The sequence below is a fragment of the Micropterus dolomieu genome, linkage group LG03 (genome assembly GCF_021292245.1).
Source record: "Micropterus dolomieu isolate WLL.071019.BEF.003 ecotype Adirondacks linkage group LG03, ASM2129224v1, whole genome shotgun sequence".
NCBI classification, from domain to species: domain Eukaryota; kingdom Metazoa; phylum Chordata; class Actinopteri; order Centrarchiformes; family Centrarchidae; genus Micropterus; species Micropterus dolomieu.
Window position 1 is genome coordinate 16,771,352 of NC_060152.1, and position 6,145 is coordinate 16,777,496.

Here is a 6,145-nt window from a genome sequence, read left to right on the forward strand (position 1 = left end):
TGCTGCCACCGACTTTACCAGAGGAGAGAATAGCAATCACTTTAAATACGGCCAGAAGGTTTTTATTTGACTTTATAAAGGTTAAAAATACGGGAGATTTACGGGGAAAACGGGAGGGTTGACATAAGAGGAGTAGAGAGAGGAGTGGGGTAATGTGAGACTACATCCACACTGCTACATTTTTAAAACAGTTTTATAACGAAAACGATCTTCTCCGTCCACAGCAGCGTTTTAGCTGCGTATCAGAGTTGATCTCTGTCTATATTAGAACGACTGAAAACAAACATCTGGTGGCCGTTCAGGTAGCTACACTGGGCATGCGCGTGCCAGTGTAAACATGAAGCAGATGGTCTACTCGCAGTAGCAGACGATTTAGCAAAAGAAGAAATTAATACAGACCAAGAACCACACCAGGCTTTTTTCTTCTTTTTTGCATTAACTGACAACGAAGTGGAACTGTTACTGAAAGTAACACGAGAGTACGAGAGACGGCGACGGAAAACAGACTGGGAGTTGTCGCAAAGTAAATACAGCAACATGCACAGTAGGCTAACTGTTAAGTGTTATTTACACAGTACTTATATTAAAATAAAAATACCAAAACTAAAACTCTGTAAAGCATCGTGTTTTTGCTTTGCATGACTGATAAGACCGACTCACAAAGCCAAATGTGAGTGTTTTATAAAGTCCTCTGTTTTCGGGTCAGCAGCGTTTTCAAACAAACATCTTCTGATTCACCGTTTTAATCTGGACGGGAGGCGGAAACGTAGAAAAAGGTCTCCATTTTTGTAACGAAAACAGAGAGAGAGAGGCAGTCAGCTGATTGAGTGGCACCGCTCTTTGCATCAGGAAACTCACACTGAAGGATCAGTCAGTTCAATTCAATTCAAATTAGCTTTATTGGCATGAATGTGTATTAACAATATTGCCAAAGCATCATAAGAACAATCAGCCCCATCAGTCTCTCTGCCTGATGCGCTGTCTATTAAACTCCGGTTGCGGGTGGCGTGTGTGTGAGATGAGCACAGCTGCGACAGTTTCACATGATCGCTCCTGCGTGTTGCTCCGTCTGAATTCTGCTCAACTCTAATTGTAAATGATTATGTGGGCGCATTAATTCCTTCTTGTCTGAGAAGGACTTTGGTGCTGGCTAGCTTTGAAAACCGCTCACACAGCGTAGTGAAACATTTTAGCTGCCGTTGAAAATTTGTCTGACGAGTATTGCATCATCTGATCGTCTTTTCATATCGACCCATTTAGCGACCACCGATCAAACTAGTTAAAGCCATTATTGGCTGATTATGATCGGTAACCGATCGATCGGAGCACCCTTAACTATTATACTAATGGTAAACTGTATACTATTACCGGAAATTATAATCAACACACTTATATTAGCCCTGATCAATTCTTAACCACAGTGGCGTGATATCAGAAAATGGTTTTAATTGTGAAACAGTTGAATCTGCTGCTGAAATGTTACAAATATTATCTGTAGCCAGCTGACTCACATGGCAACACCTGAATGGGGAATAGCTGGCACCTATTTTTTCCCACTGGGTACAATTATATGTTTTCTTGCTTTCTTGCCTGTACATTTATACAAATGAGATTGATTAAAGGTGAAAGAGGAAAGACCTGTTACGTTTGTTGTTTACAATACAGCAGGCATCCATTAAGTCTGTCATCTTGACAACTATAGACAGTCTCCTGTTCAGGTTTTAAGCATGTATGTGGGTGACTGTGCTCATTGGCTTCGGCATGTGTCTGCAGGGGGCAGGGTGTGTGTGTGTCTAGCTAAGGAGGAAACTCAGGGAGACAGTTGCCACCACCATTTCAGCACTCAGCAGTAAAGTATTGATCTTGTTTCAGCAGCTCTCCTTTTCCACTTCTCTCTCATCACTCTTTCTGTTGCTGTCTTTCATTCTTCTCTTCACTTGCTCTGTTAAATTTTATTTTATATTCTACTTTCTGTTAGTATGTATTTAATACCTTCCCTAACCCTGAACCCAGTGCAATGTAATTTTACTCACCTTTCTTTCTTTCCTCTTCCCCTCTCTCTTTTCCTCTCCTTGCTGAGTTTCTCAAATTCTCCCCTTTTCTGTCCTTACCCTCCTCTCATCATGCTGTTTTTCCTCCCCTTATGTCCCTCTCTTCCTGACTCCTACAGATGTTAACCTTGTAGCACAGTTTCCTCAGGTTGGAGAGACGCACAGAGAGAAGAAGCAATGCAGAGCTCAATACCTCCACCCTCAGGTGATGATGTGAACTTTTCTCTCACAGCTTGACTGTAATAAAATCAAACCTTGATGATTCATGGATTACAGCAGTGCTGTAGAGGGCTGTAAATCATTTTAAGATATCGTCCTCATAAACCTTGGCACAGAATCATCGTTCCCATGCAGACAGAGATGTATGACATCAGGATGCTGCTTTCATGAGTCTCTGTTGTTCACCTGAAGACTTTGAAGGGAACTTAAAGACCTTTTTATTCAAGCAATTATTTTGCTATTAGGCTGAACTGATTTCATATTGAACAAGTAGTTTTTTGTGAGATGTCTTAAGACAGTTAGACCTACAGACAGATAGAGCCACAGACAGACAGATAGAGCCACATATAGACTAACAGACAGACAGATATATGTTATATAAAGAGCTTACAGGGACTAGAAAAACACAACTCAACATCTGTGAAATCTCAATGGAGTTTCTTGCTGTTGCGACAATAAATTATCTGCAATCCTCCACATGTGCAATCATAATACACTAAGACAAAACACAACAACAACAACAACACCAACAAACAAGCCATATGATAGATAAAAAGCAGAACAAAGGAAAGTGATGCAAAACTATTCCCTTAGCTAAGGCGCTTAGCTCTCCATGGTCTGATACAAGCCATGCTCTGTAACAGTAACAAGGGGCGCTTTCAGGGTATGTGGTAATAAAAGTTACAGAAGTCTGTATATAATGATATACATGTCTGAAAGGCCAGCACTTCCGAGAATTTCAATCAAGGAAAAAGACCAAAATACTCACATAATAGTCATCGCAACTTGAATGACATTTAGATTACAGTTTTGGATTGAGAAATTAAACAACACAGACACAGACACGCAAGGGTAGCAAGGAGGAGAGGAAAAAGGAGGAGGCAAGAGGCAACAAATGGAGGAGTTAGAAAGAGGGGAAGAAGAAGATGCAATAATGGGAAGGGACAGAAGGAGAAGGAAGAGGTTACAAGAAGAGATTGAAGTGAAAGAGGAAAGATGTGTAGGGAAGAGGAGGAAGGAGGGGGAGAGAAAGACAGGGGCAGTGTAAGGATAGAGAGAATGATAGCTCATGGTAAGTGAGGAGTGTGTGTGAGAGAGAGAGTGAGAAAGTGTGTGTTGTCAGTCTAACTGCAGATTCTGCTCCTTCACTGTCAGCCTGCGTCAGTTGAAATGCTGAAATTGGCATATTTCCCCCCTGGAACAACACACACATGCACACATACAGTTAGTTGCAAACGTGCAAAAACACACTGAACACCACCTCCCTGCATGTTTCTGTCTGTAGGTGCAAAAATAAAACAGAAGGACTAAACCAGAAGTACACAGCTGCAAAGCCTGAAAATGCTGCAGACTGGCAGGCAGGATAATATTCATTCAGTGATTCAATGTTGATTCTGCCCTGGTAGGTTTGAACAGCTTTGAAAAGGTGGTGCCTGATTAGTGGTTTGTCTAAATGCTAACTAGTACTGAATAAACAACAAAGATCCAGATTTCAGTTTACATATTTCATTGTCCTCTCTTTCCATCACAACTCATTGCCATGGTTAGTCAGAGAGTCAACCAAAAGATAAAAATTTAAAAGTTTAAAATCTGCAAATCACTGCCAATTTAAAATAATAAAGAAAACGTTGAATTTCTTTGGTAAATATTTTAAGAAACATACAGAGGATGAAGGTCTGACTACTTTTACTATTCAATAAAAGGTTGAAAAAAATATAGCTATACACACTCATTGTTCACATCAAAGAGAGACATTCTTTTCTTCATGAAATGAATAAATGGACTAAATTTGACAATCCTCATTATTGTATACGGTCTATGGAACATCCACATAAACATGGAGTCAGATTCTGTGGTTTTAAATGAACTTCTATGAAGTTTATATTAATTGTCACAACTTATCTTTGCTTCAGTTTAAGTCCCAGTTGGTTCACATTAATGGGACACTAAAGTGTCCTTTACATCTCTAAAATAAACTAACCCTTCATAAGGAGACTACAAATAATCCCGGCGATGTTCCTAGTAGCTCCACTTCAAATAGCTAGTACATGCACACACATAGACACATAACAAAAACAGATACATACACATGCAATCACAGATACACATTTGAATACAAAAGGGTAAACAAACACTCGCATTAAAATACACACACCTCTTCTGGCAGCAGATCAAGAGAAGAAAGTGTGTGTGTGTGTGTGTGTGTGTGTGTGTGTGTGCTTGTGTGGTGAGTAAAAAGAACAGCTTCTTGGACAAATCCAGTCTAAATAATCATCCTATCCTGGCCATCCAGATACCAACACTGCGTCCCATGTGGCTTCATTACTGTTGCTGCTAATTAAGCAGCTCCAAATAAACACAATCTTCTGCCTTCATTAACACAAACACAACAGCATCAACACATGCTTAAACTGGATGTATTTGTTGATGCCGACGTCAAGTACGGAAATACATTATATGCGCTTCATGGGGTAGAAAATTAACACTATAAAATGTATTTAATATTCCTTGCAGAGTTTATATTCCCAACTCTTTACATTTACCATACTATTTTTTCACTTTCTTTCCTCTTAGGAGTTATATTAGTAGGCTAATGAAGATGCCAGACTTTCATTTGTTAAATAAATTAATCAAAAAAGGTAAGCTTTTTTAGAAGTTTTTAGAAACACATATATATATATTTATATATATATTAATTATGATGATTTAATTTTACTTGTCTAGGAAACATGGCTATACAGTGGACAACAATAGCAAGAATTATCATTAACCTAAATTTAGCATTGAAACCATTAGCCGATTAGTTTGCAACAATTCCGATAATCAATTAACCATTTAAGTAATTTTCCTTAAATGTAGTAAAAGTCCTTAACTTACACCTGACACAAAAGCGGTGCACAGCGCAGTGCAGGTGTCATTGTTAGTTCCAGACTAACAAAGTTGTGTAAATAGCAAATGTACTTGCGCCCAATGTGCTTGTGCACCCCTGGGCATGTTGGTCTTAAAATGAGGTATGGACAGGTGCATTGTTGACACATCGCTATCTTTAGCAATTAACCAACAAAAACCTGGTCTAAAGTGCCGCAGTATTTTCCTGCTATTTAAAGGGTGCATTATTAAGATAGTAAGATGCGCCTACATAGGCACGTTCACAATTCACGTACACTCTGCTTGTTACTCTCACAGGGATGCGCAGCAGCGCTCATCCTCCTATTATTACTCTCTATTACTATTACTAAATAATGAATCAAGACAAAAATCGGCAAGCTGCAGCCCTAGCATTTTATTTTTTTGGAAGGTATGGCATGCTGCTACAATCAACAGATTAATGAACAGATGAAGGCAGATATTAGTAGTAGTAATACCCTCACACCCCACATATACATATTAGCCACCTGTCGGAAGCTCCGTCTTGAACCGGACTCTTATCCAGTTTTAATCCACTTTTTTCGTTACATTTTTTATATCCTTTTATTTAACTTAACTTTATTTAAGTTTTACGTGGGTTAAGGATTTTAGTCATCCGACATGGATTTTAAGATAGATGACCGTAAAAACGCGATCAACGCTACTGATCGCAACAAAGCTCCGGTGACTATGCAAGCCGAGATAACTCTGCCCCATGAGGACTGCTCACTCCTTAAGAAAGCGAACAAGAAGATTGCTGACCTTATGGAAGACATCCGACGACTTTCAGAGGAACTCAAAGAGAAAGATTCCCTGCTGACTGGCTTTATGGATGTAGCTTCAGTACAAGCCAAACAGATTGTTTCTCTTAGCGCAACCGCTAACATCCAGGACACCGTGTTTTGGGACCCCTCTAGTCTTCCCAGGCTTTCATCCTGCTCGACTCCGAAGCATCAGTCAACCTGGGC

At 39.6% G+C, this 6,145-nt stretch overlaps 1 long non-coding RNA gene across 1 annotated transcript in view; it reads left to right on the forward strand.

The window, feature by feature from the left end:
* Positions 1-388: 388 nt before the first annotated feature.
* The window catches only part of LOC123968906, an 8,324-nt gene continuing 2,567 nt past the window's right edge, over positions 389-6,145 (forward strand). The window contains exons 1-2 of the long non-coding RNA XR_006824569.1: positions 389-523; positions 2,171-2,256. This is a non-coding gene — a long non-coding RNA (uncharacterized LOC123968906). The remainder of the gene's footprint in view (positions 524-2,170; positions 2,257-6,145) is intronic.